Source organism: Mangifera indica, chromosome 19, assembly GCF_011075055.1.
Source record: "Mangifera indica cultivar Alphonso chromosome 19, CATAS_Mindica_2.1, whole genome shotgun sequence".
Lineage (NCBI taxonomy): Eukaryota > Viridiplantae > Streptophyta > Magnoliopsida > Sapindales > Anacardiaceae > Mangifera > Mangifera indica.
In genome coordinates, this window is record NC_058155.1 from 2,455,760 (window position 1) to 2,468,163 (window position 12,404).

Here is a 12,404-nt window from a genome sequence, read left to right on the forward strand (position 1 = left end):
AAAAAGATGGGATATAAAGTGTTCGCATCAACAATGCAAATGAAAAACAGAAGGGGTGAAATTAAGTAATAGTGACATTTTTGTGTTGCAAAAGTTAGGAATGCACACTTGTTCTTGGGATGTCATAAGACCTTATCATAGACAAGTAGGCAAAAGGGCACTTAAAAAAATAATACAGACATTGTATACCACAGGTGATCATGTGTATAAGCTAAAAGATATCACAACAGATATGATAAATAAATATTGAATTGATATCTTTTATGCACAAGTTTGGTGAGTTAAAAATTGGGCTTTGAATGAGATAAAAGGTTCACCGAAGGAGTTATTTAGACTATTGTCGACATTTTGTTACAACCTTTAACAACAAAACCCTAACACTGTTACACAAATAGATATTGACGTGGATAATCAATTTCATTTTGTCTTTATGGCTTTATAATACTCTATTAAAGCATTTCGTGATTATTGTCTTCCCGTCATTTGTATTGATAGGGCATTCTTGAAAGGTCAATATTGGAGTACACTTTTTATTGCAATGGGCAAGAATGAAAACAATAAAATTTATCCATTAGCATTTGGTGTTGGAGGAAAAAGGGAAACAATAACTTAAACCCCATTCTTGCGAGCATTACATAGGTGTATTGGGGACTTCCCAGATTTAGCAATCAACTCAAATAAACATTGCTTTATCACTCATTGCATGAGAGAAGTGTTCTCAAATGCATATCATAATTAGTAAACCATCATATAAAGGGGAATATGCATAGTCGGTATAAACAAACAAAATATATAAAAGGGTTATTTCAGAGAGCAACAAAAACATATCGAATAGAAGATTTTGAGGAGGCTTTGTAGATGGTTAAATTTGAAAATCCCACTATAGTAGCTTATTTGGAAGGTATTGACTATCAACGGTGGGCTTGTACTCACTTTCCCAGCATTCGATATAATATCATGACTACAAATATTGTTCAATCATTTAATGTTTTGGCATGACATACACATAAGTTGCTAGTGATGATGCTCTTTGAATTTGTACGTTCGATCTTACAGAAATGTTTTATATTCGTCGCAATATGACAAGTTCGATTAATTTTGTGTTTGATATTTGACGCTTGTGCAAATGCATAAATTACTAATATTTCTATATTTGTTTGATTATGCAGATGTCTACCCTTTAACTCCGTGGGCTGAAGAGAAGTTGGCTTGTTATATCTGAAAATAAGCTAATATGATTGTTAAGTCAATAACCGTTGACAAATATGAAGTCCATGGTCTGGGTAAAACTATTGCTAAAATCGATCTTGCTACAAAAGAGTGCAACTATAAGAAATTTCAACTACGACAAATAACATGCACACATATTGTAGCAATTGTCAGATTTCAAACCTCTCAAATTGTTATACATAGGTGAACAACTACTACTCAACTGAATATTGAAAAAGGGTTTATAGTAGACCTGGCCACGGGTCGGTTTGGATGGTGAACCAGACCGAAATCGACCCAGATAAAATCGGAACCAAAACCAACAGACCCAGAACCGGACTGAACCGAAACCGAAACCATGATTCTATGGTTCGGTTCCGGTTCACATAAATTGGAACTGTGAAACCGCCGGTTCACACCAATTTATGAACCAGCGGTTTACTGTGCTGAACCGAAAAAAATTTGAATTTTTTTTTAATTTTATTTAAAAAGCCAACGGTTCCCTGCGCAGGGAACCGTTGGCTTTGAAAGAAAAATTGCAGGGGACCGACGGTCCCCTGCAATTTTAAGAATTTCAATTCACCCCCTATTTTTAATTTTTTTCAAAAAAATTTTTTTTTATATATACCCCTTCAAATTCTATTCTCTCAAATCTCAATCTCTCTACTATCTCACTCAATCCTTCAAACTCTCATTCTCATTCTTTAAACTCTTAATATTCGCTCAATCTTTCAATTCAATCAAATTTTCTTAAATTTAATTAAATTCTTTCTTAATTTTTTATTAATTTCAATTTCAATTTTTTTTATACAATTCATAATTAATTATAGAATTTATTTATTATCTTTTATAATTAATCATATAATTTATTTATATAATTAATTTTATTTATTATCAAAAAATGGCAAGTAGTGGAAATTCTTCCGGTAATAGGAGATTTGGTCAATATTCACATATATCAAATGTGAATGAAAATCAATTTATAGATGATTTTCATTCACAAGAAAGTGAAAACCAATATGAAGAGGTGGAGCAACAACAACAACATCAACAACAGATGGAGATGGAACAACAATCTCAAAAAATTCCTACATCCGATATTTTCAAAATTCATTTCAAGAAAATACAAAAGGAAGATGGTAATTTTGATGTTGCTTGCAATTATTGTAGGCAAATTTACAAATTCAAACAAGGAGGTGGACACGGGATATTCAAAAGGCACTTGGAGTCAAAGCATCCGAAAAAAATGGGGCAAAGCCGAAATCAAACACAAATAACCGGGTATGGTTCTATACAGAAATCTTTATTTATGTATAGTGATAATAAAAGTAAAGAAAAATTTGCAAAAATGATAGCAATAGATCATTTAGCATTTAGTTTTGGTGAAAACTTAGGTTTTAATAATTATTGTAAAACTGCATTAAATCCTGCACATAAAACTATTCCAAGAAATACATTAAAAAGAACATTATTTAGTTTATATAAAAAACAAAAAAAAGAGTTAATTCAATTTTTTACAAATTTTAGTGGACGTGTATCTCTATGTAGTGATATTTGGAGTGACCATTGACAAGTTCACTCTTATATGGGTATAACTTGTCATTGGATAAATGACGATTTTCTATTACAAAAAAGAATTTTATCATTTAGAGTGTCTGATGAACGACATACTGCTGATAATATTTATAGAATAATTAAATGAATATTAGAATAATATAAATTACTTTATAAAATTTTTTCAATTTCATTTGATAATGCACGTTCAAATACTGCCTCAATAAATGATTTAATTGATATTTGTAAACCTAATTTAGGTGGTAGATTTTTTCATATTAGATGTGCATGTCATGTATTAAATTTATGTGTATAAGATGGTTTACATTGTCTTAATAATTTTATTAGTCTAATAAAAATAGCAATTTCATATTTATGGACACATCCCCAAACTATGAAAGAATGGGGTAAATTTTGTAAACAACATAATAAAAGACCAAAAAAATTTCCTAAAGACGTGCCGACTCGTTGGAATTTAACATATGAATTACTCAATGAGTCATTTGATTATAAGGATTTATTATGCTCATTTATTTCACAAAATGTGCCACAAATTATATTATATCCCCAACATTGGGATATTTGTAAAAAAATTTTAAATGTATTAAGAAATTTTAATAATGCAACATATACTTTAAGTGGGGTTTATTATCCCACTTCTCATTTGTTTTTAAATGAAGCTGTTAATATTATTGGAGCTTTACAAGAAGTCGAACAAGATATTATTCTACAAGAAGCTGTTTCTTTAATGAAAACAAAATGATTAAATTACTATAAAATAATTCCAGAACTTTTTCTTGTTGCATGTTTTTTTGATCCTAGATTTAAATTAGATGGTGTCACAGATTATTTGACATTATATTATGAATGTTTGCAATTAGATGACGTTAATATTCCATTAACTATAACTAATATTATGAATTTAATTAAAGAAATTTATGTTGAATATGCATTAATTTATGGTGGTTTTTCTTCCTCTTTACCACCTATTGCCCCATCATCAACCCAAAATATGAGTTATGGTAATCGTATTATGATGCAAAGGGGCAAAAAACCAAGAGGAACATTAGACTCCACCTTGGAGCTTGATATTTATTTAACTACTATTTTTGAGTTTGGTGACAACAATATAGGTAAAGACTTTCCAGTTTTAGAATGGTGGAGTCGACACGCATCAACTTTTTCAATATTAGCCGTTATTGCTAAACAAGTTCTAGCAACACCAGTATCAACTGTTGCAGTAGAACAAACTTTTAGTCAAGGGGGTAATATATTGGATGAGAGACAATCAAGTTTGACTCCCGAATCTATTGAAGCTCAAGTATGCGTGGACGATTGGACAAGAGCTGAATTACGCCAACAAGAAATAAAAGTGGACTTCAATGAAGAATCGCTTGATTTAACTACGGATAGTTCGATGATGACGGGAAATAATACTCAAGATAGTGGAGGTGAATGATAAGGTAAGGGGGTACTGTCAGCTATTAGATATGCAAAGGTAAGAGAACTACGTAGGCTTTGATTCTTCTAAACCCCAAGAAGATACGTAGGAAGCTTAATTAAAAAATTAAGTCCAAGCCTTTCTTTTAATTTTCAATTATTGTAATTAATAATTTAAAAATTAAATCAAGATCATGTATTAGAATTGACGGTTCAATATCGGTTTCGAATCGAAACCATCGGTTCTGAATCGGGGCCATGAACTGAAACCGACGGTTCCGAACCGTGGACGAACCATCCTGTTACGGTTTCGGTTCAGGGTCCTTATATTTTTTAACCATGAACCGACAGTTTCAAACCGAAACCGACGGTTCATGAACCGTGGCCAGGTCTAGTTTATAGAAAGAGTGTAGAACTATTAAAAGATCCATCTGAATAGGTGCAACCCAAAGAAATACGTAAGCCTATCCACCTCAGATAGAGTATTGACATACTAGCCATCATTCTGAATACAATAGAAGACTTTTGCAAAGGGAAGAAGTAAATCAAGTTGAATGTAGTTGATGTCATGAAAAAGGTTATATATGATTGGTTTGTATGAATCCATTACATAAGGCTACTATATTTTCATCAAGTGTCGGATCTTCAAAAAGAGTATAATTTCAAATAATGTTATATTCGAAACTTTACTAGAATAAACATTAGAGAAGATAATTTATGGCTTTTACTAGATCATATATTAAATTAAGTGATATATTATATTATTAGGTTGGTTTCACTTCTTCTATTTTGTCTATTGTTTATGTTTCTGCTTTTTCAGTTTGTTATGCTATTTCTGCATCTTCTGTTTGAGTATATTTATAGCATTAGAGTATTTTCTTCTTCTGTTTCTTGTTTGGAGTGTTTTGAAAACATGTATTGAAGTGATTTTTTCTTCTATTTCTTTTTTTTTTCTTTGGTTTTATTATTAAAAAAATTTTGGTAGTATTTCCCCTATATTTTTAGCATTTCCCTCCTTATATCAACCAAATAACAAATAAAAAACAAACATTCCAATATATACATTCAATCAACCCAAATTTTAACTACATCTAAACATCAACCAAATCCAAGCGTAAACTTCATCCAAACATCAATCATAATCCAAATAATACAACTATAAAAATGAAAACCATAATACAAATTATAAACATATCTTCGATGAGAATGAAACACAATCCAATCACAATCCAAACAATACAACTATAAAAATGAATTGCTACCATGTTTTCATATCTTTAATGCTACAATGCAACATATGAAGGAAGCGTTTTTTGCATTAAAATTAAATATGTGTCTAGTGGCAAGATATTCTAAAATATAAATTGTGAATCTCCTATAATCATCAGATGTTGTGCCCTGTTGGGATACATCCATACATCTTTTGATCGTCAATGGCTCTATCTTTGGCTTTAACCTTTCAATAATTAGTCACACTGATAATGGATGGAAGGTCAAGATAACATGTCATCACCTGAGAAAACCTCTCTGTAAAGTTAAAGAAAGTTGTTGATGAGTCGTAAACAGTTAAAGCCCAGGCATTTAGGTCCAGCTCATTGCATCCCTAATGTTGACAATCAAAATTGATTGGAATGTATACTTGTAAAAATAAAAATAACTTTGTTATCATTGCAACTAAGATGTGTAAAATTAATTAAATAATATATTAATCAATTAAATGTGACAAACCCTATCCACATGAGCCAATAGGATATAGCCCTAACTAGGGTTAGATATTTTATTCCTTCAATCGGGTCTAGTAGTAATCACGGCCATTGATAATTGTCAGGTCTAGCCTCTTCCTGATTCTTTATTTCACACGACAACCACCCATCAAAAGAAGTCTCAATGGAAGTCCATTTGGCCGATGGAAACACATGTCGTAACACAACTAAATAGGTATCAATGTGCTGAAACAACAATATTATAAATATAATGAGAGAATTAATAATAAAATAATAATATGTTGAATAAATAAATAATCCCATTTGAATTATGTACCTGATCCATTAGTCGTTAGTTGTCTTCACATTGCGTCTTCCACTAGTTTTTTTTTTTTTTAAATGACCCATACAAAAAAGTAGTTATTGTGGCATCTTCAGAATTTTCCCTGTACCATTGCAAAAATTCCATCATATTATTTTTTTCTCCATGCAAATGCAACGATTTGAAAACTTCTCACGCATGTCATTGTCTTAATAGATCAGTATATGGGCTCTAAAGTGAATGACCCTTCTTTACAATCCTTCCTCATAATGTCGTACGAGTACTGGATTGATGTTATGATAGAGTTTCCAATGTAGGGTCTATTGATTATTGGGGATCTGCATCTTCATGGCTGGAGAACTCAATCACCATTTCAGTTGACTCATCTTGGAATTTAAGAAAAAAGATTATCAATTATAGTAGAAAATATAACTATAAATTTTAAATAATAAATAATATGGGAAAAGACTTACCTTTTCTATGGGGGTTCTATAGTACATATGTTGAAGCTCTATCAATTTGGCTTCCATCAACGCTTGATGTGCTTCGAGTGTCATTTGGCACTTGTCAATGTTTCCAAGTTGCTCGTTAACTTTATGCATAAACCTTTGAATAAGCTTCTGAAATTGATTAAGTTTATCTTTAATCATTGATGCGGATGCAGTGGTAGTCATATGGGGAAGTGTTTCTTCGATCAGTCAAAATGATGACATGACATGGTTATGCACAAGTAAACCTGATGTAATAGAACTACAGATAGGTGTATTCTGATGCCCATGAACAAGTATACTTCGATTTTCTGATTATAGAGATTGGATTTTTGGAGGAGATCTTATTAGGCCACGAGCATTATCATATTCTTCTTTTTCACCAACGTACTCTACAACATCCTTGTACCACAACAACTGTCTCATAACTACAAATGAAATCAAAGTAAGAGTTATGACATACTGGAATATATGATCAATAGTTTAGTAACAAATTTGTAAAAATAGATGTCATATTATATTATAAAATAAATCATAATAACATACTTGAGAAGTTTCAAAAATACGTTAAACATCCTCCCAACATGGGCTTTCCAAACTCTTTTATCTGAACATTTGGGGGATACTTTCTGTAGACTTACAAACTACAAAACACCCCAAATTATTAAGAGTTTCGTACATCTATATCTACAATATTAACTATACGGTATTAGTTTTACATATTCAATCATAAATATAAAATTAAAATAAACATTATATTACCTTAAATATCACTGCATATCTCATTATCCCATACAATAACACTGAGATATCATTTGAATATAGTGGATATGTTTGTGAAACTTCATCATACTTTTTTATTTATGGCCCAACTTATAGATTCTGCAGTCATCCTCCATACAAGTGTCTACCATGGATATATATTAAACGCATCCTAATCCTCAACTATACTCAATATGCGTTCTCATATGACTTTCCTATTATTTGCTCCTATCAATCCATAGTGAAGCCAATAGAGCACAACTATTTTTACCATATCTTTATCATTATTGCCTTATGTTTTCTTTTTAAAAACTTTTCATGAATCACCGTAGGATACATGTTTGGAACCTGTAAAGTATTTCTCTCTCAATTGTGATTCCCTTACCATATCACTCATATCCATCTCTTTACAAAATTTCAACCCTGTTATCAAAGCAAACTCAACAGGGCTAAATCTATGGTTGATCTCATTTAGTCAAAACCAAAATTCCTCTCTCAGTACTATTTTGTTAACTTTTCAAAAGAGCACAAAATGCATCAAAGTGGTGCTATATTTCAAAATTTCCATACTCAAAAGTTGTCCAAAGAAACTTTCTTTAAATAATTCTTTTTGCCCACGACTAAGAGCACTCCTTATATACTTAACAATTTCTACATTATTTCTAACTTTTATCTTAGCTATAAAACTATGCACATCATTATACCATCTTTCCCCAAGTTGATCATTAATTGGAATTCCTTGAGAAATCCCCTGAAAACAGAAAATTTGCAACATTAAATCATTTAAACCCAAAACAAAATTATCCATCCAAAAAATAATCTATCATGTGAGTACAAGTGCGAAAAGATGTGTGCGGGTGTGGAGAGGTGTGTTCGAATGTGAAAAGGTATGTACGGGTGTGAAGAGGCGTGAAGAGTGCATGTAGGTGCGTTTGGGTGCGTGCGATTGCAAAGAGTGTGATGACTGTGGCTAAAAACCCTTTTCTTCGTCAACAACAATACAACACAATCAAATTCGACAAAATACACTACATTATAATGACAACCTACAACTCTAAACCAAAATAAATCACAACTTACAACTTTAAACCAAACGTAATAGTATAATCGAAACTGAAAATAATAATCATTTCTAACATCCCTAAACCTACCTATTCAATCTTAATAATGTAAAGGAATCAGATATACCTTAGACAACTTTGATGACATTGATGAATATGAATTGACGGAGTATAGTGGGTAGAATAGTGTTTGTTAAGAACGAATTGGTTGTTTTTTGGGATATGGTGGATTGAATGTGTTTTTAATCTCTCGCGCCCTTTGCACTTGCTCACATCCACATGCACCTCACGCATCCACAACCATTTTTTGCACTTATGTTCATCTTTTTGTTTTGATCTATATTAAACAAAAATTGATCAGTTTCTGAATAAGTTTTTGAATTTTCAAATCATAACTTACCAAACATAGAATATGCTCTCAAAGGAAAAGTTGTTGAAAAAACCTATATCGAATTTGATGTAATCAGTTGAGAGGGGTATTATTGAAAACAAAATTAAATTTGCTTAGAAAGGTAAAATCACTCCAAGTTTGCCTAAAAAGGTTTAGGGGGAAAATTTGGTACTTATTTTAATTAATATCCCATTCTAAACAAATGAGTTTTTAATTATAAAAAACTGATATATTGCCTTATGTTACCTTGGAAGTAGTGATATCGATTGTTTTAGTGTGACTTTTAATAACTTTTAATCCTTTAAGCTTAAAGCCTTCCCTTCAGGTTATTTGTTGCTCCCTTAGATTAATTTTCAAGAATTGACCTCGAGCAAGATTCTTAATTTTCATAACAGTTTTAATAAAAACAAAACACATTTTATTGACTAATTTATTAATTTAAAAAAAATATTGACTAATTTTATTAGCATATTTAATAAATAAATGGAAAAATTATATTTATCAAACTTAAAAAGTAACAAATTTATTTCGTCAAAGATTAGGTGTGAAATTGGCATTCTGCAATTGATATTTAATGGTATGTGATAATTTAATAATATGTTCTAGGTCAAATGACAATCTCTCACCAAGGTTTGCTAAAACGATTAATTGATCCCATTTTAGTTTGAAAAAACAATTTTTTCACCCATTTATTAAAGTTAATCATTAGTTTTAACAGTTAAAAGACATTTATATCATTTTATCTAAATATTATGGGATTGTAATTAATTGTATTTTATCTTATGCGATTTCAAATATTACAATAACACCTTTTTTAAGATTGATCTCTAAATAATATTATAGGGTATAAATGTTATTTTTAAAAACTTATTAGGGCAAATAAATGTTTTTCTTATCTTGTTTAAAAAATTATCATATTTACCTTGCAATCTTTTATTAAACATGTCAAATGAATTGGGCTGACTGAGCCCCCTATTTTAGCATGGCCCGTTGGGGTCTAACATGGTTGTAGCAACTTGTAGGTCAGCTGAATATGACACTGTGCATATTTTTTAAAAATAATTTATTAATTATTTTACAAAATTATTATTTATTTTCTATTACATGAGGAACCAAATAATTTACATAATGAATACAAAAGCATTCATTAATGTTATAGAAAATTAAAAATAATAATAAATTTATTGTTAAGTTTATGGGAAAATCAAAATATAATATTAAAAATATAAATTTATTAATTATTTGTCATTATTCTTATGAGAAAAATTAAAAGAGTAGTATGAGAAATCCGAAAGACGGAACAATATATATATATATATATATATAATTAATGGTTGGTTTGCCAAAACCTTGTGAGCTGGCCTATTAAAAGCTTGCATGTCAACCCACCAAGCTTGTGGACACAACGGGCTACACTAAAGTAGGTTTAGTATGGCCTCACACTTGTAAGTATTTATCTATATTAAGAACTCACATCTGACATTTACAAGTTATTTGGATATGAAAAATCAAAATCGATCATTTTTAAATGTATCTATTCGTGACCTCATCTTAATCAATCATTAAGGCGATATTTTTATTTCAATAAATTTTTTCTTGAGAAATTTATCTTTTATTGGTATGTTTTTTCAGCATCACATTTCTCAAGAATAATGTCTCATCTTTGCTCCTCTCTTAGCGCCAAAGGCGATTCCTCATGTGAGTGAGTCAATCTCTAACTTATATGACATTATAATCTTATTAAGCTAAAAACGATGTATATGCAATGAAAACCCAAGAATTTCGAGATGTAAGTTCAAAACATAAAATAAACTTGAATTCATGGTTTTCGACATTGTGTCACTAGTACGATATATATAAGCTCAACACTCATCAATTATAGTCTACGCAATCCAAGAAATTTAACATATGCAAGATATACTTTTCTTGGAACAATCTCAATCAAAGGATCCATGACCATACAATGCGTAAAATTATATTGTATGTTTATTTCCTTTTTGGAAATAGGGTCTCTTATTACGTTGTGTTTAGTGTCGATACATTTGGTTATTTTATAAAAAATTCAAGATCTATTATTTCAACAGACAACTATTGTTTCGGCAATATCGTCTTGTTTACTCAGATTCACGAAGAATCTTCTTAACCAAACAGTTTCTTGCACATTTACTGAACTGGCTATATACTAGGTTTCCGATGTGGATACGGTTACACATCTCTATTTCTTATCGCTCCAAGATATAAGCCTTTTTAAAGTGAAAAAGCATAGCCATAATTTAATTTGCGTTGGTCTAAACTCTTTCTCCAACTGGCATCTCGATAGCTAATCAAATGCAAGTTTGATCCTTAATCACATAATTAATCATTCACAGAGCCTTTTAAAAATATCAAAATTCTACATATAACCTTTCAGTGTTGTTTTCAACACTTATTTATATCAACTAACCAGCCCAATAACAAAAATAAATATTTGGGCATGTACGCACCATAGCATACATAATACATTTGATGACATCTGAATAGGTAACTTTTGACATTTTTTTGCTTCTATCTTAAATTTTGGGATATATCTCTTTTGGCTCAATAATTCATCATTTGACACAAGAATATCAATGGGTTTACAGTATATCATATTGGATTGTTCTAAAATCTTTTGAATATTATGCTCTTACGACAGAGTCAAAAGTTTCATTGAACAATTCCTCTAGATTTAAATTCACAATATATAATCTGTTTTCCTACATCCTGCAAGTTAGAAAGTATGGACAATCATCATTTGATGATTATCACTTACTTCAAATAATTTTTGGCTATCTATACATCATCACACACATTGATAGAATTACAAATTTGTCATCAGACTTTGTCACATAGATATAATGGTCTTGATTAATCATTTCAAAGCATAAGGTATTAACATTTATGAAATCATTTCAAATTTCAACTACTAGTATCTGGATGACAGTTTTAGCTTATTCAATGTCTTTGAAACTTGCACACTTTGCGCTTCAGACTTATAACAATGAAAGCTATATCTCATTTTATATAGATTTCTTTGTCAAGTTTTCCACTAAAAAAAATTGTCTTAACATTCTTCTGGTATAATTCTGAATTCAAATGTGTTATTATAGCTAGAATCATATATATTAAAGTAAATCTTATAACGAAAATATTCTTCTACACAATCTATACCTTCTCATTGGGTATAAGTTTTCGCTATAAAGTGAAATTGTATCTATTTATTGAGTCATCCGCTTTACGACTAATTCAGGAAACTAATTCATTCCTAATGAATTTTTGATTCGGCGGTAAGTCAACCAAAACTTAAATTGGTTTGTTTTCTTTGTATTTCATCTTTTCTTCCAATGCATTTTAAAATTTTCTTATCAATGGATAAGACAATTATTTTAGATTTTTTATCATCTTGGGGAATGGTTAAGAAAACCTCGTTTTTACTTTAAAATATCAGTTGAATAC